This window comes from Desmodus rotundus, chromosome 5 (genome assembly GCF_022682495.2).
Source record: "Desmodus rotundus isolate HL8 chromosome 5, HLdesRot8A.1, whole genome shotgun sequence".
In the NCBI taxonomy this organism is placed as follows: Eukaryota; Metazoa; Chordata; class Mammalia; order Chiroptera; family Phyllostomidae; genus Desmodus; species Desmodus rotundus.
In genome coordinates, this window is record NC_071391.1 from 110,226,444 (window position 1) to 110,250,815 (window position 24,372).

The 24,372-nt window shown below is 37.1% G+C and overlaps 1 pseudogene; it reads right to left on the reverse strand.

Moving 5' to 3' along the window:
- Positions 1 to 505: 505 nt before the first annotated feature.
- LOC112302996 (small ribosomal subunit protein eS8 pseudogene) overlaps positions 506 to 24,372 on the reverse strand; it is a 56,095-nt pseudogene continuing 32,228 nt past the window's right edge.

Below are 24,372 nucleotides of genomic sequence, written 5' to 3' on the forward strand. Positions count from 1 at the left end.
GCAATGCTTCCAAAACTACCTGTTCACATTCCTGAAAAATTACTAAAAATCCACGAGCATATTACAAAATAGATATTGCACAATAATGTTAGAAAATATTTAGAAAAATGAATTATTTTAAGATATTTAGAACAATCTATCTTGCTTCCTTATAAAATAGGAGCTGTAAACAAACTATGATCTCTAATGTCTATGATCTCCTACTCACTTTAAAAGTCTTATACTCAGCACTGCCTTCCTGAATCCTTACACCAGTCTCGTAGACAAGTGGGTTCTCCAGAAGTGATTCTGAGGCTCAGTTTAATGACAGAAGTTTTATGAGAAGGTACCTTATAATAAGCACATTTGGAGGAGATAAGACATCAAGAATTGGACAAAAACAAAGTCCAGGCACATGGCAAGTCCAAACAACAACAATGACAAGCCCAACATAGCTCTGAAGCTAAAATGTCCCATAAGAGTTGTCTCATATTGGGCTGAAATGGTCAATTTAAACATGTTTCCATCAGTCATTGCACATGGACTGTCCCCAGAAGGACTTGGCTTTGGGTAAAGTGGCAACTGAGGCAATCATTGAAGGGGTTAATACCTGAAGTCTACCTGTAGATATCACTACCATCAGCCAGGCCAACAAGTCCTTTGAAGAAGAATCTGGGCAGCATGTCTCCATGCCCACTATAACCTCTTCCTAAAATAGAAGAGCATAACAATAAGAGAGATAAGAGTACTTGATGTGTGTAAAACCTCATAGCAAGTGGTGGATCTGGAATTCATAACAGGATTTTTTTTACTCTATCATAAAACCACAGCTCTTCCCAATACTCCCAAAGTACCTCTTGAGAACTTAAAAAAACACAACACTGAAAGTCTTTAACATAATCCTTTTTAACACCCAATTTATAAAACACCTTTCTTTCTTCCTATTCCAACATATTACAGAATGTTCATCAGATGGACTTCATCCCAGAATAATATTCTCCACTTTTATTTTTCAAAAAATCCACTGCCTACACATTTCATTTTATTTTATCTTTTTCTCAATGTGTCTGAAAAATTGACCCATTAATCATTCCCTCTTTCTTACCTTCAATTTCCCCCCTATGGTTTATTTTTCTCATCACATTTAACATGCACTCAAAATGTCGGAGTTTGGACATTTCTCAAGGTGATGACAACTGAGAAGTTAGGAGACTTAGTAGTGCCTAAAATTCATTTTCCTCGCTGGCCTAGGCCAAAGATTTTTAAAGGTTATGGGACACAGATATGCTTCAAGTGTGCTAGCAGGGCAAGTTTTAATAAGAAGACCTTGGAACTTGGTCATTTATAGTAAAGGGCTATAACACCAATCTTGCCAGAGAGCGGACCCTTCAATTCTAAAAGTGTTCTGGTTCAAGTTTTATGTCCTGACAGCTTGCTCCATGTTGGGGAGGGGAGCATGAGACTTTGGTTCTAAGTGCAGTTGGGGGTCCAAGTTCTCTCCTTTGGGTATGCACAGGCTGCAGTTAAGACTTGTGGTCTCGATCTGTTGTCCCTGAAAAGCAACTCAGTATTTTGTTAGACAGGATAAGGTCATTTTGAGCCAGGCTGTGGTTACAAACCTAGTCCAGCGAGTAAGATGGATTTGAGGCATTTCTTTTCTCAAATATATTTTATTGATTATGCTCTTACACTTGTCCTATTTTGTTTCTTCATTTTATTCCTCACTGTCCTGCACCCACCCCCATCAGGATTCCTTTGCCTTAGTTCATGTCCATGGGTTGTACATGTAAGTTCTTTGGACTAAGTTGAAGGACTTAGTTCTCTCTTTCCCATACTATTCTTAACGTCCCCCTGTCTATTTAGTACCTACCGTTTATGCTTCTTGTTCCCTGTACCTTTTCCTCCATTCTCCCTGCTAACTCTCCCCGCTGAGAACCCTCCATGTGATCTCCATTTCTGTGATTCTGTTCCTGTTCTAGTTGTTTCCTTAGTTTGTTATTGTTTTTGTTTTAGGTTCAATTATTGATAGTTGTGAGTTTGTTGTCAATTTACTGTTAAAATTTTGGTCATGCTCTTTTTCTTAGATTAGTGCCTTTAACATTCATATAATAAGGTCTTGGTGATGACGAACTCCTTTAACTTGACCTTATCTTGGAAACACTTTATCTGCCCTTCTATTCTAAATGATAATTTTTCAGGATAGAGTAATCTTGGATGTAGGTCCTTGCCTTTCATGACTTGGAATACTTCTTTCCAGCCCCTTCTTGCCTTCAAGGTTCCTTTTGAGAAATCAGCTGAGAGTCTTATGGGAACTCCTTTGTCGGTAACTCTCTTTTTCTCTTGCTGCTTTGAAAATTCTCTTCTTATCTTTAATCTTGGCTAATGTAATTATGATGTGCTTTGGTGTCTAACTTCTTTGGGATTCTCTGAGCTTCCTGGACTTCCTAGAAATCTATATCCTTTGCCAGATTGGGGAAGTTCTCCTTCATTATTTTTTTCAAATAAGTTTTCTATTTCTTGATCTTCCTCTTCTCCTTCTGGCACCCCTATTATTCAGATGTTGGAGTGTTTAAAGATGTTCTGGAGGTTCCTAAGCCTCCTCATTTTTTTGAATTCTTGTTTCTGCATGCTGTTCTGGTTGAATGTATCTTTCTTCCTTCTGCTCCAAACTGTTGATTTGAGTCCTGGTTTCCTTCCCTTCACTGTTGTTTCCCTATATATTTTGCTTTATTTCACTTTTCATAGACTTCACTTCTTCCTCTATTTTGCAACCACACTCAAACATACCTGTGAGCATCCTGATTACCAGTGTTTTGAACCCTGCATCTGATAGTTTGGCTATCTCTCCATCGTTTAGTTATATTTTTGGAGCTTTGATCTGTTCTTTCATTTGGGCCATATTTTTTGTCTCAGCTCACCTGTTATGGACTAAGGGGCAGAGCCTTAGGTATTTGCCAGGGCAGGGCAACCCACATTGCTGCATCCTGGTGCTGTATGTGGGGAAGGGGTCTGAGAGGGAACAATGCTGCTTGCTAGGCTCTTGTCTGGCTTTCAGTCACTTCCCTCGAACCCACAAGCAAATTGGACCCTTCTGGTGCTAATTCCTGGGTGGGTGGTGTGGTGTACATTCTAGGACCCTATGGGTCTCTCCAGTAAACTCTCCTGCAAGGCTGAAAGTTTCTCCCACTGCCGCAACCCCCATAGGTTTTTTCAGTCAGAGGTTTTGAGGCTTTATTTCCCTGCTCTGGAGCCCTGGGTTGTGCAGTGTGTCTTGCTACCCAGTTGTTCCTCCCAGTTTAACCACATGCAAATGTGGGACCACCTGCTCTGCCAGCCATGTTGCCTGCCCCAGTTCTCCAGCTGCTGTCTTGCCATGAGTCCTCTCCACCCCAGCTGCCCATCTCTGCCCCTCCTACCGGTCAGGATGAATGTTTCTTCTTTAAATCCTTGGTTGTCAGACTTCCGTACAGTTTATTTTTCTGGCAGTTCTGGTTATTGTTTGTTTTTTTAATTTGGTTGTTGTCCTTATTTTGGTTGTGCGAGGAGGCAAAGTGTGTCTACCTACACCTCCATCTTGGCTGGAAGTTGCCAGATTTGAGGCATTTCTATGTCTCAGTCTCCTTGTTTGGTGCCTTCTTGATCAGTAATCTTTTCATTGTCCAAACTCTCACATTTTTGGTTTTGCCTTTTTGAACCACTGGGCATATGAACCAGAGTTCAGTAGCAGAAGCCTCTGTGACAGAAAGTTATTCAGAAACATATCTTGTATTTATGAGCTATTCGTAGGTGCCAGCACTGTGGAAGTACTAACCAGTCATGTATGTAATGGAAACAATAGTATATGAGATAGGTACACTGCTCTCAAACCTATAACTAAATTTACACATATACAGATCTGTTTGGAAATACAAGATTAACACAGTTAACAAACAAGCAACTTTCAGTTATATTCAATGTTTTTTGAGTGCTCCCTGCAGTGCAGCTCAAAATGTTTTTACCAATTACCAGTGATAGAAGAGTGACACATATAAGGCAGGAAGGGGGTGGTAATGTTAGAAAACAGTAATATTAGAGTATTTTTCTTTTTTGCACTCATATTTTTGAGCAACATTATTCAATGCATGTCAGGAGACATGAGTTTAAAGAATGGGCATCAGCTTTTATAACACCCCTCACATTTCTTATTTTATTACTCCTAAATACATTCCTACACCAAACACCTGTAATTAGATATAAATCCATTAATAAGAATGGCCTGCAGACAGACCTTTAGGATTAGCAAAGAAATGGAAATAAACACTGAAGGTGGGGCATGAAGGCAAATTTTTCAATTTGCAGCTATGTCTGAAGTGGGAGGATGTCCCTCAAAGCATGGATTGATGATTGATGTTAAAAATTAAAATAAAATAGATTTTAAAAACTTTATCTTTATCTTTATTCCCTGGAAATTTTTGTCAAGAATACATTAAGGGCAGCTTGTTGGAGAATTTTAATCACAGAAATCCCTCAGTTTAAGTTGTAGCATCTGTAGATTGAGGGAGAAAAGAAAACAAAGAGAAGAATGAGGATTAGTAGAGCTTCTTTGTTTTGATATGCTAATAGGTCTTGTCTGAGGTGCTGAGTAATTGTAACACCCTATACAAAGTCACCTCCACTATGCTCACATTATGTTACTGTCCATAAAAAACATTCAAACTTGTAGAGAATTTTTGGTGAGTTTATTTGAGCCAAACTGATGACAATTGCCAGGGAGCAATATATCAAAGGATTGAGATATGCTCTGGAGAATGGCAATTTAATATATTATTTTATACATTAGAATCAAAGGAGGAGACAAAAGAGTGTCACATGAAACCCACTGGTGATTGCATGAAAGGCAAAATGATAGACACTTACTTCTTTTACATAGGTGAGTAAGAGATAGTCAACAGTTAACTGTAAACATGATGTCAATAACAATGAGAGGATTTGTGGTCTCAACTTGTGCCCAAGGGGTCTGGGAAAAAGAGAAGTTACCTGGACATTCTAAAGGTTTGATATCATAGATGCAAAAAGACGATAAGTCTTAGATGACTTAAAGGTTGACCTCTGTTTGTGAAAAATAGGCAGTAAATTTTTGCTGGGAATTCTCTGCAGGTCCAGCATTTCCTTAATTCCTGCATATGAGCAGAGTCTTTCTTGTATTCTAATGTTATTAGGGATCATTTTTATAATCTTCTAGATTTAAATTTTGTCAGATATTTGACTGGAGTTTATTGCAAATAAGATACTAAGAGAGTCTACTTACTGACATCTTACACCAATGAAAGCCAGCTGTTTACAGGTAAGATGGTGTTGTTAAAAAATAAAATCCTACTGAGTAAATTTCCATATCTGATTGGTTTTGTTGGTGTAAGAATCATTCAAACCTGTAGAGAATTATGTTTTTAGTTTATTTGAGCCAAACTGATGACAATTGCCAGGAAGCAAAACCTCAGCTAGTTGAGGTAATGCTCCAGAGAGTGGCAGTTTAGCATCTTCTTTTATACACTACAGCCAAAGGTGGAGACATAATGGAGTTACAGGAAATCCACTGGCGCTAGATTAGGGAGGCAGAAGGAAGCAAAGTGGGGAAATCTCTGGGATTGTCTAAAAAGTAAAATGGAGAGACACATACTTTTTTTTCATTGGTGGGTATACAACAGTTAACAACAAACATTCACAGCTCCCAGAGATGGTTTGCGGAGAACAAGGTAAAGATGAGGGGCTCTCCACTCTGGTGGGAGATTATGCCCTGAAGATGCAGATAAAAGGGAATTATCTTGGCATTCCAAAGGTACGTTATCTTAGATGCCAAAAGACAACAGACAGGCTCAGTTAGGTAAAGGTTTGTTAGGGAAAGATACCAGTTTAGGATGGGACTATCCACCATGAACTGCTTTTAGTTAGTAAGTTTTAATTTCACACCATCCTTTGTGGTACTTTGGGTCTCTCAGTTAGTAAGACTTCCCCTGAGTTTGTCAGGTTAGTATGTGGTCCCTTTACTACCACAGCTTTATTAATGATTCATGAATCCGGCAGCATCCCATCTAGTAAATGGAAAGGAGCACTGAGAAGCTGTACAAAATGAAAAGCATCTAGAGGCATAAAGAAGGTGGGAAAAGAAAGTGAAGAGAATGGGTTATTTCAGGAAAGGTCACCTTTCCTTAGGGAAAGACAAGGATTTATCAGGCAGATTATCTCACTAGTACTGACCAAGAAATTCCAGTTTGACTTCTGAAAACAGCATTCCTGTGGGAGGCTAAAGTTGCAACTAGGTTAAGGTATTGTCTTGTTTTGCTGATGTGGGCTTAGCACAAGTGACTTCATTTGGGGTCTATTGTAACTTAACAGTATTAAATAAGCTTGACTTTAGTGATGTGGAAAGCTCATTGTAATCCTTGCGACATGAATAATGAACTACTACTCTTTATTTGTTTCCTTTGGAAAATTTTCAAGACTTTTGGTGACAAATAACTTACACTTGACTTAGACACTCACTAATTTGTAACTATGTTTCTAATTTCAAATGTTTTTCTCCATCACCTCAGTTTCAATGATTGGTTCATACTTGTAGATAGAAGAACTTGGGATGAGACTTTGGGACATTCACTGTCATAGAATCCTGAGTCATACTCATGGCTGTTTTTTTTTCCTTACAAACATTAATAGTGCCAGCTTTTTCCACCTTAGAATCTTTATTTGATTCCTGAGAGAACATGGTGTTTAGTTCTTTGTTATGGATCTCACAGATTCAGACTGTGTATAACACTAAAAATAGTTGCATTTAAAACATATCTAACAACTTATCTAAACCATTTCAAGATCTAGCTGAGCACTAGAATACAAAATTTCTTGATATTAACAAATCTGATTGGTACTTTTTAAATTGCTCCAAATTATATCCTGTTTTGGACTTGGGGCTACTTTCTAAATGTGTCAGAGTGGATAGAGTACAGTACTATGTATTCTGAGGTTGCAATCATAGATTACTCAAACTGCAACCTCAAGAACTGGGTTATAGACTTTGTTATCTTATGGTCTCCATTTCTTTGGTTACATTACTCTTGTAAGACCACAATGCCTGGGCTAAAAAGTTGGTTTGACAGTGACATTTTCTGAAACTAGTCTATTTGTACAAATAACAAAATTTAAAATCTGATTAACCTGTGCATTCTAGCTAGCACCAACTGCACTGGCACAGAAAGATCTCAGGGATAGAATTGAGACATGATTCTCTCCCTGAGTTTATCAGTAATGATCTATAGTTCCTGAGCAAGGTGACTAGCTACAATGTCGTTCAGTCTCAATGTTCTATTCTGCAAAGCAAAGCTGCTTTTTAACAATAGAGAAGATACATCACAACTACAGCATTTTCATACTTATAATAAATTCATAATTTCACTTGGTATGGCCTCTTACTTTTAGAATCCACTTTTAACACAAGTCTTGAATGTGATTCGATATCATTGGAACAAATCTGTGCTTTTATATACTTATTCTGTTATATAATTGCAGTAAGACTGATATTCAATTAAAGATAAATTATTTTGAAACAGGGGACTTCCAGTAGAGATGGAGATATTGGTAAACATGTTTCTCCTCCTCAAACCATTAACAAAAATTACGATTAGACTACAAAACAAATATCACACAGATTCATCAGAAAATCGAGCTGTATAGAAGTCCAACAACCAAGAATTTAAGGAAGCCACATTCATCCAGACAGGTAGGAGGAGCAGAGACATAGAGATGCATGGAGAGGCACAGAGAGTTGGAGAGGTTCAGAGAGGCATGGAGACATGAAAAGATGGTCCCACATCCACATATGGGGGATAAAAATAGGGAAAAATACCTCGGGAACAAGGGATCCCAGCCCCAGACCAGGCTACCCAGCCCAGGGTTCCAGTACCAGGAAGTTCACTCCCCTTAACTTCTGGCTGTAAAAACCAGTGGGGATTGGGATGGCGAAAGAAACTGCAAGATTCTCAAGAGACCCCTCTTAAAGGGCCCAATGGACTTAGGACATACAGACTCACCCACTCTGGGATTCAGCACCAGGGCAACAGCTGAAAGGGCACCAGTGGCATATGGGGAGAAATCGAATTGACTGGCTACAGGATAAGTGCCGGGAGACAGCTCCCTCCTTAATAGAACTCCAGAGGACAGGCAGTGGCATTGTCCCCTCTGTAAGCCCTCCCCCACACAGAGCTACAGAGCGGTGACACAGGTTGCCTTGCCCTGGCAATTACCTAAGGCTCTGCCCCATACAATTTAGAGGTGTGCTTTTCTATAATAGGCCATACTACTAAGATGGAGTAAAAGCAACTCTACCTAATACACAGAAGCAAACACAAGGAAGTTGCGAAATGGACGAAACAAAGAAATACTGCCCAAATGAAAAAACGGAACAAAACTTCATAAAAAGAACTAAATGAAATGGAGGTAAGCAACCTATCAAATGCAGAGTTCAAAACACTGGTTTTCAGGATGCTTACAGAATTTATTGGGTACTTCAACAGCATTAAAAAACACCCGGTCTGAAATAAAGGTTACATTAAGTAAAATAAAGAAAAATTGCCAGGGGCCAAAAGTAGAGGGGATGAAGCCAAGAATCAAATCAATGATTTGGAACATAAGGAAGAAAAAAACATTCAATCAGAACAGCAAGAAAGAAAAAGAATAATAATAAAAAAAAAGAGGATAGGCTGAGGAGCCTCTAGGACACCTCCAAATGCACCAACATCCAAATCACAGGGGTGCCAGGAGAAAGAGAAAGAGCGAGAAACTGAAAATTACTTGAAAAAATAATGAAAGAAAACTTCTCTAATTTGGTGAAGAAAATAGACATACAAGTCCAGAAAGCACAGAGTCCCAAAAAGGATGGATGCAAAGAGGCCCTCTCCAAGACACATCACAATTAAAATGCCAAAGGTTAAAGATAAAGAGGGAATCTCAAAAGCAGCAAGAGAAAAGAAGATAGTTACCTACAAAGCAGTTTCCACAAGACTGACAGCTGATTTCTAAAAAGAAACTTTGCAGGCAAGAAGGGACTGGCAAGAAGTATTCAAAGTAATGAAAAGCAATGACCTATATCTTAGATTACTCTATCCAGCAAAGATGTCACTTGGAATTGAAGGGCAGATAAAGTGCTCCCCAGACAAAGTAAAGCTAAAGGAGTTCATCATCACCAAGCCATTATTATATGAAATGTTAAAGAGAATTATATAAGAACAAGAAGAAGATCAAAACTATGAAGATTAAAATAGCAATAAATTTGCAACCATCAACAATTGAATCTATAAAACAAACTAAGCAAACAAGCAGAACAGGAACAGAATCATACATATGGAGACCATTTGGAGGGTTATCAGCTGGGAGGGGGAAGATGGAGAATAAGGGAAAAGGTGCAGGGAATAAGAAGCATAAATGGTAAAAACAAAATAGACAGGGGGATGTTAAGAACAGTCTAGGAAATCCAGTAGCCAAAGAACTTATATGCATGACCCATGGACATGAATTAAAGGGAGGACTCCTGGTGGGAATGGGGGTACTGGGTGGGGAGGGGCACAGGGGAAAAAATTGGGACAACTGTGACTGCATCGTCAATAAAACATATTTTTTAAAAAAGGAAAATTGTTTTAGGCAAAAATTTTACTCCTATGTGGCAATTAGTTCATAGCGGTCTCTTTACAATGGTAACTGAGGCCAGTGATGAATCACTTTCAAATAAATACTGCCTCTGAATGGGGTATATATAAGTGGCTCTCACACAGAGCTGGGTATTCCAAGATACCAACTTGGATTTACCATGACACTTGGATTTGTATTAATTGTCACATTTCACTATATTTGCTTTGGAAATAGCTGCAGAAGTTCCTGAAACATTTTTGTACCTCTAAGACCAGTGCAGAAGGTAAGCTATCACTCGGGCTCTTTACAAACAGCATCTGACACCCTGGATTAGAAAACAGAGAAACACTGTCACTCAACCCAGGACTGACTTTCATCTTTGGAGTGACCTTTCCCTTAAGACAAGTGCCTTGATGATTGCTGACATTTGAAACAAAAATTTCAAAAAATAGAATAAAATCTAAAAAGGTTAAAAGTTTTCTAAAATCATGTTGTGTAAAATGTTTAGATCTTGCTAAGTGACAGTTGAAAGAACTCTGGGTGCTGTTTAAAGGCAAACATTCTCTTTCCCTTGCATTCATGCAACACTAAGATGGTTCCAGTTTAAAACAAAAGTCAGGAGTGCAAAGAGAGATTGTCCCCATAGCAACAATTTTTTTCATTCTCTGTAGAAGGTTTATGAGATTAGTAACCTGTCAGCTAAAAATAAACTCAAGCTGCCAAAGGATTGTGGATGGAGTACCAATTGTGATATTGGTACGCAAATCCAAGCCTTAAGCATCACCTCTGTGAGGCAAGGAAACATTTTAGTTCAGTTAAACTAAAAAGGAATTTTCTCTTTGTGCATCTGTTACTCAATATTTACCAATCCCAAGAAACAACATGAGGAAATATTTTTTCTCCTGAGTTTGTAGTAGGTATTGTTCTCCATAAAAAGCTGTATAATTCTTATCTTCAGTGCAAAAATCACTAAAAAGGGATTAATTTATTTACCAGCTTGTCTACAAAGTAAACAATACGTTTGATTTATGTTCTTTTCTCATCTGGGCAGCCAATTCATTCAGCAAAATCAAATGGATTTTTTAGAAGACAAGCATTCATTCAGTCATTCATTTGCTGGAGGCTTAAAGGGTAAGTTGATAAATGAAAGAATGAATGCCCCAAAGGGAAAGATAGGAAGAACAGAGATTATACACCATATGCCGCCCCCATTATTCCATTGGCAAAGCACAATGTGCGCCCTCATCTTGCTTAGGTCAAGCGGCTCCTACTCTACTCCATGAAGCCATAGCATTTGAGTGTTAGGGAATTATCTGAATCTGCAGGTATGTGATTCCAGACAGGTGCTGAATACGCGTTAATGGATGAAACACAGAGGTTACAGTTGAGGAGACCAAGGCGCAGAGACTAATCCAGCTGATAAAGTCAGATTTGGGTGATAAACTCAAACACTGAGATGGGCTGGTGGGGAAGAGTGGTCAGTGACTGTTGGTCTGTTTATTTTCAAGACCATTTTTTTAATGAAGGTGGCTAATATATAATGTAATAAGAGAGAGAAGGAGAAAAGAGAGATTTCAAATGGGGGAAGATGACAGTAGGCATACTGGAAATTAAGAAATAAAAAAGTAAATGTTCCTTACTATAAGTAGGATAGATCATAAAAAAATGATTATTCAAGCTAATAGTATTTATTCAGAGTTATGTGAATTAATCCAATAATGGTGTTCTTTTTCTTTCTTCTTTGTCTATTTTTCTTTGTTGTGTTTGTCTATTTATTCTTAGCTTCTGAGTTAAGAGAAATGGACATTTTTATTTTAATAAATAAAAATTATTATAATATATATATCTTTTAAATAAAATATATAAACATACATATATTTATTTTCATTGTGATTCTTGATTCTACTCCTGAGGCTAATTTAATTCTTAGTAGTATGACTTTTTATTAGCCATTCCCAAAATGTAAATAAACAATCAGGAAGGATTCCCAAGCGTTTTAAGAAAAGTTTAGAGAGTTTCAAAATAAGTAACTCTCTAGAGAAGTTATTTATGGTATTGGAGGAACAGTTTCTTAGGATCAGCCGCTGAGATTTTTATTTTTGTACTTTGCATGGCGTCTCTGCTCTGGCACATCCTGAGAACCTCACCGTGTCAGTCCCTCCCACTGCCAGTGGCCGTGGCCGCCGCTTCTCCGATGATCTACTGTTACCCATTTAAAAGACTTTGCGGTATATGAAGACTTTGCGGTATATGAAGGAAAAACATTTAAAACTGAGCTAAATTATACAATTAAAAGTAGAAACTTATTTTCTTTTGTCCTTAAATCAATATCAAAACAAACAACAATATCAACAAAATAACAATTTCAAAATAATTGGTCTAATTTCTTTTTCTTTGAATGAAATATTTTTCAGAATTAATGTACTTATAAGACTAGTTTAAAGAGGTTTGAAAAAGAATAAAATGGAGGTATCTTTTTTTAAGTAATTTTTCTTTTGGCCAAACCATCTCATTCTTGCTGGTATGAAGACAGAGAATAACATAATATCAATTTGTTACTCTTAACAATTTGTTCTAAGAATAATACAAATGAGTCAAGCAGGACAAATTGAGGAGGTGATAGAAAGTGGAGAGAAATAGTAAATGCACACTGAATAAGATGGAATGAGTTTCTAAGGTCCAGCTGCATTTGCCATGTCAGAATGAGGATCTTGCATTATTAAAAAGAAACCAGCTATACAAGCTAATGTAAAATCTTACATTAAAAATATTGGCAATTACACCACAGCTTTAAGAGAACTTCCTTCTTACACAAAATATACCCATGGGCCAAGTAGGGATTGTAGGCTCCCAATTTTTAATCTCTGAGTTAAGAAAATAGAAGTTCATCTTTATTTTTATCTCATCTTGGTTCTTGCAAGTGGCTCCCTCATTTGAATTAGTCACGTGGCAACAGGCATGAATGGACCCCAGACTGACACCATTCAAAGTTCACTGAAGCAGAAAAAAGATCTAACAGCTCTAGTCCAAAGCAGCAAGTCTGGATTTTCAGGAATTTTTACCAAGGAAAATTTTTCAAAATAAATTTTGATGACTTATCAATGTCAAGGACATTAAAACAAAACAGAAACTAACTGAAATGTGAAATACAACCTCTCCCACTTACAGTGAAATTTGACCAGTGATGAGGGGAGTGGTTGCTACTCACATCTGGTCCTACTTGGCAGAGGCCAGAAATTCTACCGAATATCCCATGATACACAGAGCAGTTCTCTTAACAGGGAGTTATGTATCCCAGAACGACAAGATTGCTGTGGCTGAAAATCTCTGCCTACTCAGAGTTGGCCCTCCGTTGGCAGGAAAGTTTATACTCAGCGAAACTTTAAGTTTGGGAATAAACTGATACAGATATTTCTAAAATATCAAAAGTACTTATAAATTAAAATTTAAAATTAGAACTCCACAGTTAATGAATATACTTGTACAGTATATACTTGCTGAGATTTTTTTCATTATTGAGGTCATATTCACATAACCAAATTAACCATTTAAAAAAGTGAACAATTTAATAGTACATAGTATGTTCACAATATTGTGCAATAATTACTTGTATCTAGTTCCCAGTATTTATCATCCCCAAAGGAGACCCTGTACCCATAAAGCAGTTACTCCCCATTTTCTCTCCACCACCTCTTTTTCAAGACCCAGGCAACCAACTATCTGAATTTTATCTCTATTCTGGATATTTCATGTAAATAGAATCATGCAATAAGTGACCTTCTACATGTGGCTAATATTTCAGTTACCATGTTTTGTTTTGCGTTTTTATTCCCCTCCACCCTGCACACCCCCTCCCACCTGCATTCTCCCCCTTTAGTTCATGTCCATGGATCATACATATTAAGTTCTTTGGCTTCTACATTTTATATACTATTCTTAACCTCCCCCTGTCTATTTTCTACCTACCATTTATGCTACTTATTCTCTCTACCTTTTCCCCCTCTCTCCCCCTCCCCCTCCCACTCCCTCACTGATAACACTCCGTGTGATCTCCATTTCTGTGATTCTGTTCCTGTTCTAGTTGTTTGCTTAGTTTGTTTATGTTTCTAGTTTTTTTTTTTTTTTTTTTTTTAGGTTCGGTTGTTAATAGCTGTGTGCTTGTTGTCATTTTACTGTTCATATTTTTTATTTTATTCTTTTTCTTAGATAAGTCCCTTTAACGTTTCATATAATAAGTGCTGGGTGATGATGAACTCCTTTAACTTGACCTTGTCTGGAAGCACTTTATCTGCCCCTCCATTCTAAATGATAGCTTTGCTGGATAGAGTAATCTTGGATGTAGGTCCTTGCCTTTCATGACTTGGAATACTTCTTTCTAGCCCCTTCTTGCCTCTAAGGTCTCTTTTGAGAAATCAGCTGATAATCTCATGGGAACTCCTTTGTAAGTAACTGTCTCCTTTTCTCTTGCTTCTTTTAAGATTCTCTCCTTCCCTTTAATCTTGGCTAATGTAATTATGATGTGCCTTGGAATGTTCCTCCTTGGGCCCAACTTCTTAGGGACTCTGAGCTTCCTGGACTTTCTGAAAGTTTATTTCCTTTGCCAGATTGGGGAAGTTCTCCTTCATAATTTGTTCAAATAAGTTTTCAATTTCTTGCTCTTCCTCTTCTCCTTCTAGTACCCCTATAATTCGAATGTAGGAACATTTAAAGATGTCCTGGAGGTTCCTGAGCCTCTCCTCATATTTTTGAATTCTTGTTTCTTCATTCTGTTCTGGTTGCATGTTTCTTTCTTTCTTCTGGTCCAAACCTCCAAACCATTGATTTGAGTCCCAGTTTCCTTCGCATCACTATTGGTTCCCTGTACATTTTCCTTTATTTCACTTTTCATAACCTTCATTTTTTCCTCTAATTTGCGACCATATGCAATCAGTTCTGTGAGTGTCCTGATTACCAGTGTTATCAACTGTGCATCTGATAGGTTGGCTATGTCTTTGTCACTTAGTTGTATTTTTTGTGTAACTTTGATCTGTTCTTTCATTTGGGCCTTTTTTTTTTTTTTTTTTGTCTCAGCACACCTGATATCAGTTACTATGTTTTTGAGGTTTATTCACAGTGTCACATGTAGCAATAGATTATTCCTTTTTATAAGTAAATAATATTTCATTTTATGTATCTCCCACAATTTGTTTATCAGTTCACTCATTAATGGAAAATTGAGTTGTTTACACCTTTGGCTATTGTGAGCCATGCTGCTATGAACATGTGTGCACATGTATTTGTTTGAGTACTTATTTTTAATTATTTTGTTATATACTAACAAGTGTAATTGTTTCATCAAATGGCAATTTTGTATTCAACTTTTGAGAAAATGTCAAACTCTTTTCCACATGGGCTAAACCATTCCCACTGGCAATTTATGAAAGTTCCATTTTTTGCCACATCCTTCCTAGCACTTTGTTTTCTGTTATTTTGACCATACCCATCCTGGTGGGTATAACTCATAATGTTTTGATTTGCATTTTCCTGATAACCAACAATGCTGTATTTTCATGTGCTTGTTGATTATTTGCATTTGTTTTTTTTGAGAAATGTCTACTCCAGTTCTTTGTTCACTTTGTAGTTGGATTGTTTTCTTTTGCTTTTGAGTTGTAAATGTTCTTTATATGTTCTGGATAGTATACTGTTATCCCATATATAATTTGTAAATATTTTGTGCCATTATATAAGTTGTCTATTCACTTTCTTTATAACACTCTTTGAAAAAAAATTTGGTGAAATCTAAATTATCTATTTTTTTTCTTTGCTCATGTTTCTGGTATCATATCTAAGAATCCATTACCAAACCCAAGATTATAATAATTTATTCCTCTGTTTTCTTTTAAGAGTTTTATGGTTTCAGCTCCTACTTGAAGTCCATTTATCCACTTTTAGTTTTTGTACATGATGTGAGATAATGGTTCAACTTTATTCTCTTGCACATGGATATGCAGGTCTCTTCTTTTCTTTCTTTTTATTTTTCCCCCATTAGCTGAAGAGACCATTTTTTCCCCATGGAAAAGATAAACTTCTTGTCAAAATTTAATTGACCAGAGATGTATGGGCTTATTTTTGGATTTTTGATAATATTTCAGTGATTCATATATCTATCTGATGCCAATATTACACTGTTTTAATTTTTATAGATTTACAGTAAATTTTGAAATCAGGAAGTGTGAGGTGACTACTTTTATATACACAGCACTGTACAAGATACTGGGTAAAAGTCAAAAGAAATTAAAACTTGACACATTTTATATTGGGAAAAAACTATATAGAAATGAATGGAAAATAATGCAAGCTAGCATATAACTTAATACTAAAATGTGTTGTTCATATAATAAGAAAAATAAAGTGGAAGAATAGGAAGATACAATAAGCTCAAATGGTTGAAAGTGTTATGGATGAAATAGGAACTGATATTTACTTTCAAGAAAAGGTTAGATTTTACATGATGAATGAGAGGAAATCTTAAAAATATTTACATTGAATGTTTCTTTATATATTTTCTAGCTCACTATGTCCTGCTATTACTCTGGTCTTCATGTACTAGGAATGTGGCTAATAAGTAACTGAGATCAGGAAAACTAGCTCTTTTGAACTATATAGAAATTTTCAACCTTTTTTTAATCTCATGTCAGACATGAACTAGTTACTAAAATTCTTTGACACTCCAAAATATTTACTTTTTGCTGATCTGCCAAAAAAAAAAGTTTGATTCGTTAACACCAAGTGTCTATTGTTTCATTGACTGTTGTCTCTTTTTAATTTGACAATCAAAGGGAAAAGAAGTTATTGCCTTTGACTAAATAGTCAGGTATTGCATGTTTTAAATATTCTTGCAGAACACCAGTTAAAAATTACTAATGTAGGTGATTGAGTAGTAATGAGTTCTAGAAGCTAAAGACCAATGAATACTGCCAATAATGGTGTTACAATCAAGAATACACCCTGGCTGGTGTAGCTCAGTGGATTGAGCACAGACTGCGAACCAAAGGGTCACAGGTTCGATTCCCAATCAGGGAATATGCCTGGGTTGCAGGCCAGGTCCCCAGGGGGGGCCACATGAGTGGCAACAACACATTGATGTTTCTCTCCCTCTCTTTCTCCCTCCCTTCCCCCCTCTCTAAAAATAAAATCTTTAAAAAAAAATACCTTCCGGGTAGGTCCTACCTCATTCTTAAAACCCCCACTGTGCTCTGGCTTTGCTGGCAAGCTAAGTGTATGGCCTTCTTCTATACTGGGAGTAACCTAATTTACTCTTCTTGTTTACTTTGTGTGGGGTCAATACAAGGCTCTCCCAGCACTCTTGTGGAGGGCTGGCCTCAGGGCCCCTGGCCAGAAGGAATGTACATTGTTTTGGGATGGATTGTAACTCTCTCCTTATCTCCTCCTGTGACTGCTTCTTGACCGTTTCCTTCCCCTAGTACACATTGAAGTAATGTAGCTCCAGGCCACATGCAGGTTTGTGCAACCTGGGCCCATGCCGCCTTTGTCTGGGACCTCTTATAATGAGCCTCAGACTGGAGGAGGTGCGGTCTCTCTCTCCCTCACACTGACCTGCTGGCATTGGTGCATTTTCCTGTTATGTGAGTAACAGCATGTTCACATCTCTACTCCTCCGGGTGGTTCCTTTCAGAATATCACTTAAGTAGCTCCCCAGTTTGGGGCTCCTGCGCTATACTTCGTTACACATTTGTATTGTGCTTGTTTTTTGATGAGAAAAAGTATCTACATATGCAAACTAAAATGATCAATGACTTTGTTTAAAAAAAGTGAGCAGCAATTCAGCTTCCCCGATTTTTTTTTAACTGACCAATATATGGTTAACTAACTTATAGCTAATTTTTCTGTTCTTTGACTTCTCCTCCAACCCTCCCTCCATCCCTTTCTGCCTTTCTGTCTTTCTCCTTTTCTTTCTCTTTATTTTTAGAATTCATTTGTCTCCCCATGAAATTCCCTGCTTCTACTACAACTCTGGGCCCTCTTCCTTTCTCACTATTTAGGGGTTGTTAAAGCACAGATTTCATATAATTATTTCTTCCTTGTTTTTGCTGAGAATGTTATTAAGAAAGGTGGATTTGAAAATTATGTCATATTATCCTTAATCAGTTTTTTTGTACTAATGTTTAAGGTTTAGCAGAACTATTTTTAGTCTAGCCTATATCAAATTCCCTATCTTCTCTTCTAAAAAGTGGTGTGGAAAGCAATTGATGTTGGTTTGCCCTAACCCTGCAGTGTACCTGAGGTAAGTATGTTTTCACAGGTGATTCTGTGTTCATAGAACCCAAAGAAAGTTTCAAGCTAAATTCGACAGGGTCTCTCACTCTCAAAAACAAATCAAAATAAAAAATAAAATTAAAATACAGAGATGATTTAATCAATGGATTTATGAATGACCGACCGCTTTTTGACATAAAGTTGAAAATCAGCCACCTAATTTGCTCAGTCTCTTTTTTTAAAATTCCTGAGTATTTTTAATCAAAGGTTACTAATCTATTTTCTATCTTAAGAATTATATGTATAAGTGTGTGTATGTATATATGTGTGTGCATATGTGTACATACATGTGGGGTATGCCTATTATTTATCTGCCTCTAAAGTGAGGTTTTAAAAAAATTACTGAAAATTCTAACTTAAAAAAGGTGGTTTCCAAAAGAAACTGTTCTTGCCCAAGATTCAGATAATTGAAGAGAGAGTGTTCTCAAGGAGTATAGTTTAAAAACTCCATTCTGACATTTACTTGAATTTCTATAATAATAATCATCAAACAGAATTAGTCTTCCCGTACTTGAGGGGGAGCTTTGTGAATATCTGAAGACATTCTCATAACTGTGAGCTGTATAAAAGTGTGTACATTTGTAATGAAATATAAACATCTTAGGCTGATTCAGTCCTTAGAGGCTGTAGAGGGCTGAAGGAATAGAGAGGGAACACTGATTTATTGTAATGCTAAATAGTAGACCAGGGGAGTCTGAGATCCAGCTCGAAAATACGGAGCTAAAATTCACAGAGAATCCTGAGGATTGCATTCGGCAGCAAACATAGACAGAATTTCTGATGGCACAGTGTTTTCTATAGTTCTGCATCCACGCATAATTGAGTATCACGTTGGGGTTATGGAGACAAATGCGCATGCCCTTCATACCTGCAGCGGCAGGTGACGTTAGGTGCGTTGCAACTGTGTCGGTGCATCTTAGTAGACTCACCTGTGCCTAATTTCCCTGTGGAGCAGAGTGCCTAGCTCTGGGTTAGTTTCTTTTCATTGCAACGTTTAACACTTATTTGAACTATTTGCATGGGTTTGACAAAGCTGCTCAGCCTCTCTGAATTGGTTTGCTTAGCTGTAAAGTGAGACACTTCAACTTGATGCAATTTAAAACCTACATGTATGTAAAATCCGGTGTGTAACTGTTGCATATAAGAAAAATGAAATAACGCCTGTGTCTCAAGTGGTTTAATTAAAATTTAGTTCAAAACCCAGTATTATGAATTAACAACAAGGTTTTTAGGGATAATTTTCACAGAATAATGGAGCTGACTGCCTCAAAAAGATATTCGAGCTCAATTCTGTTTCATAGAACTTTCTATAATAATGGATAGGCATTTTGCACCTGTGCTGCCCAATACAGATGTCACTAGCCATGTGTGGCTATTAAGTTCTTGTAGTGTGGTTAGTGTGAACCAAAAACTACTTTTTAAAAAATGTTAGGTAGTTAAATTTAAATAGAAATAGCCAAATGTGGTCAGTGGCTACTATATGGCACAGCACAGATTCTAGCCTTCATTTCTTAAAAATATCAATACTGTATACAATTATAAAGCAATTGCTTGTTTACATCTTTTCAACCACAGTTTAAAGAAACACTTAGCATCTTAGTTCACTGTTTTCATTCTCAATGTTGTGTTTAGCATCTTTTTGTGCCAGGGACTGTGGTAATGACTTGGTGTGGTATGTTATTTGGGGCATGGCCCATGGACCTCAGGTAGTACACTGCCTGCTACATACGGGTATTAGAAATCCTGTGACAGTCATATGTGGTTTGATACAGGTAAGCATAGGGTGTCACTAGGATCCAGAGAAAGTCATTTACATCTGACTAAAAGAAAACGCTTCCAAAAAGAGGTGAAATTTGAATTGAGTGTGAAAAATAAAAAGAAGTAATGGGATGCAATTACTAAAAAAAAGTCCAGCAATAAATACTTAGAATTTCTGGATTAAAAAAAAAACAAGATAGTTTTAATAGAATAACTATGCTTACAAGAAAATAAAGAACTTTCCAGCTTTTTAAAAAGTAAAAGAAACTGACAACTAGATTGGTAAACACATAGACTAGCAATGCATCTCACGGGGGACTAGAATGACCCTGGAGGCTATTGCTTGGTGTAACCGGAAGGATTGGGGTTTGGAATCTCTCCAGGGTACTGGACCGGGTCCTTGGATTGGAAACAGAGACTTCCATAAAGCCAGGGTGCTGTAGGAAAGGGTCACACCCTCAGTGAAAGGGTGCACAAGCCACCAGAGAAGAAAGGCCACCAAGTTCTATTTCTGAGGCAGCGATTCTCAAACGAGGCTGCACATTGCTCCTATCACCTGGGATGCTGAAAAATAAATAAGTGCACACCAAAGAACAAAACACAAAGCTACCAAGGCCATGACTTGCAGAGTAATTAAATCAGAATCTCTGTCGGTAGCCATCTTAATTTAAAGCTCCGCAGGCAATTCCCAAAGTGCAGTCAACTTTGAAAACTGCCATGGGAGGTGATCCTTCCTCTCTGATATTCAGGACCTACATTTCATGCAAAATTGGGATTTAAATTTATTTTGATGCCTTGAACAGAAAATTATAATCAGAAAAACTAGCAAGAATATCTTCCCTAAACTTGATAATCCTGGGGCTCCTGGAAAAGCACCCTGAAGGGATATTCCCATAATTTAGGGTGCCAGAAATCCCCACACATAAAAGAAACTCCTCCACAGTTGAATTAAAAAATAAAACAACAAACAAAAAATGTATGTAAAAAATTTTTACAATGAAGAGCTGTTAGCGATATAGGACAAAATTAGAAATCCAAGATATTAAGAAAGTTGAATGATAATTTGAAGGAAAATATGTCTTTGATAATGATTAAAACTATAAAAAATAAGAACTATAGGAATAGTCAACCACTACTGATGGTTTATTTTGTCCCAGCCCGGGCCAGGTACATTCTGTATGGCTTTGGTGTTGCACGCAGTGTGAAAAAGTAAAAGCAGAAAGAAACCTATAGGAGAATGTGTTTATGAGGGAACTTTTTAAACTGACTTTTATCTTTTATTTTGTTTTTAGACAGAAATGGCTTTTCATTGCATTGTTGCTAGGATAATTTTCCTAATACATATTTAACAGCTAATTTTCACGGTATTTCAGAGAAAAGAGGAAAACTTAGAACACATAGCCTGTCATTATTCATATATTCTATTGGTTTTGGTTGTTTCTCTGGAGAATCCTAATACATATGATGAATTGTGTATTGGCTCTAATTCTTCCCTGTTTTCTGTACGTAGATCAATTTACATTTGACTTCACACCCTCTCCTGATGAACATGGAGTGTATTTCCCACTTGGTCTTGTGCCTTGCTTTGACCATGAGCTCTTAACAGACTAACTCTAGCAGAGGCTTAAAAACATGCTTGCTTCACTGGGCCTTCTGTCCTGTGCCTCCACCATCCTCAGCAGAAGGCTGCATTCTAACTAGTCCAAGGAAGACTGGAGACACATGGGAGAGAGTTGATCCAGATCATTGAAGCCACAGCGTGGATGACTGAAGTGAAGATGAAGACAAGTGATGAAAAGGGGACTGGGGCCTGTTATGCAAGTCATCCATGGGAATATGACAGTCCTACTTACTTTGGGGATTTGGGAAATGATCAACATCTCCTTGAAAGAGATGTAAATTTTAGAGATAAGATAAAAACAAAAAGCATGCTGTGTCAAGGATCAGGACATAAATTCTTGCTTTAATATTTTCACATGATTCATAGAATAATTAAAGTACTCTCTACTTAGTTATGCTGGTAAAATAGTAAATAAATGTAATGAAAATAAACTTGAATCTTTGTCTTTGAGGTAACCCAGGGAACTTGATAAATATTAAGTTCATGTTAACCTTAAAATATTTTTAAAGTGTATGTAATCAAGCAAGATTGGATGCCGAGAGTATTCCTGTTCCCAGGATACATTAGACCAACGGAGTAATAGATACACAGTTTGTTACATTGGAGAATGAGTTGACAAAGAAATATTATTAATTTTTGACAAAGCCAGAAACTTTCATAATTTATCTTAATTATTTACTATGTTTTTTCCTCTTTGACTCTCAAATTTTCTTGTGTTCCATTCAAATCAAACCTAATTGCAGAACTTTGAAATAAACCTGTCTAACCTTAAATACCGAATTTTCCATGTAACAGGTGTGTGACCATGAGCATATTATTTAAACTTCCTAAAGCCCAGTTTGCTTATTTAGTAACATGAGGGTGAAAGCAGAATGTATTAATGTGATTGGGTGCATGATAACAAACATAACCCAGTCAAAAAGCATATCACACTGCCCAGTGCCTGGTGTGTGCTCAAAGGTTCCTGTTAGCAGTGATGATGATGACCGCAGCCCAAAGCCTGGCTCTCCCTAAAGTCCAGGGAGGCAAGCATCTTCACTTCTGTTGTTTTCTTCACACAGCTTGACACAAAAACCATGTTCAATAAGTATATATTAACAAATATTTCTATCTCATAGGATGTCGTCAGGATTTGTCATCAGTCCCAGTGACCTCCGAGTAGCCTTGCATTTCTCTGAGTTGCTTGATACCAGGATTCCTTTTCAATCTATTCCTTCAGTAGAGGAAAAACGTTGAAATCTCACTTATCTTAAAACAATATTCAAAATACTTCTTAGACTAATTGCTGCTTTCTGCATTTGATATGCCCACTCATAGAATCAAAGCTGTGTTTACACTCGCAGGAGAGGTGCTGGCTACACATCCTAACCCATCTGACTTCAGTCTCCCTCTAGTCTCTCTGTCCATCCCCTCAATCATGGGTATCCTGGCAAAGATGACCAAGGGAAATTTGAGAGATTCAATTAAAAGAAAGATTACTGCAGGGGATCTATCTGCCTGGCCTTCCAGGGTCAGTGGTAAGGTGGGCAATGCAGAATAAGAGAAATTAATGGTAACTCTGCTTTCACGATGGCTTCTGATTTATTTCCTTGTATCAGCCCTTTTCGTCAATGCATTCGCCGTCAGCATCAGCACCTTGCAATCAATGTATGTACTTTCTTTTGTACAGATTGATCTTCTTTCCATGAACTTATCCTTTTTTACCCCCTTTTTCTGCACAAGGCAGCTGTCAAAATTAAGATTTTTGTAGTCAATGCTGAGCAAGAAAAACTGAATATTCCTTATAAGGACCATAGGCCTAATGTTCCTGATGCTTTCCCATTACCTAAGAGTTTTCACAACTGTTTTCTCTGTTTCTATGGATGAGTTTCGTGGTGAATGTCATTTCCTTGCCTTGACAGGAGGGTAAGGAGCCCAGCAAATTACATTCTTTTTTTGTTTGTTTATATTGAGGGTTTTTTTTTTTTGGCTAAATGAGATAGAATAAATCTTGACTCATTTCAAGTTCCTCTTACACAGAATAAGAAATACATACATTTATTTTTACGCATACTTCTAGAATATTTGACACATCAAGAAGAAAAAAAGGCAAACTACTTGCTTTGTCCTTATAAAATGGATCCATATCAAAGAACCAAATGCATAGTATTTTATAGCTCTTCTTCCCCTGGTTGTCTTAGAAAGTGTGTTGTTAATCAAGAAAAATTTCAATAAGTACTTTTGATGTACAAGGTGCCAAGAACACAAAACTCATTATTTAATGGACATGTGAGCATGTATTAAATATCAGACACTATCTTAGATACTGCCCCAGAACTACTTACTCCACATCGAAGCCATAACCCCAGCATTCAGGAATTCAGTCATGTCACCTGCAATCCAACAAAAAAAGTCCTATATTATAATTAATGATATATCAAAATCTGAACAAAATGTGCAAGACACAGGAAGGGGTGGGAAACCTCATCTGTCAGCAGATCGCAGAAGGTCTTCAAGGAGATGGAATTCATTGGCCTGAAAAAATACGAAAGGACCTGCTTGAACAATAATGTGGAAGATGAACAGGTAGAGGAATTATAAAGCCAGGAGGCATGGAGCTTAGGTTTTAAAAGAGAGAGAGTGTGGTCTGTAATACAAATAGCTAAATGCAAAAGTCTCTTGCCAACCATTTCAGATTTCAGGAGAGTTTCTCCAATTGCAAAATCCCATAGAGCATCTATGTACCATACATACTATTTACCTGAATTTAAAAAAATATCACAACAGCATTACAAAGTTTAACATAATGTTAAATACACATATAATCATGTGAAGTTGCAATGATTTGAGGTAACTTTTTCACACATTTAAGGGCATATCTTTTCATGCATTGTTCTATGTAGATACACAGATACATTTATGAACAAAAATAAAAATGGTTCACACTTTTCCCCAATTTCTCAGTGTGTATTTGTTAGTGTTTATTGCTTATGCTATTACAGTGTACCTGCTTTTTCTCCCTTTTCCCACCTCCACCCCTCTCCATCTGCATTATTTTAAAGAATGTG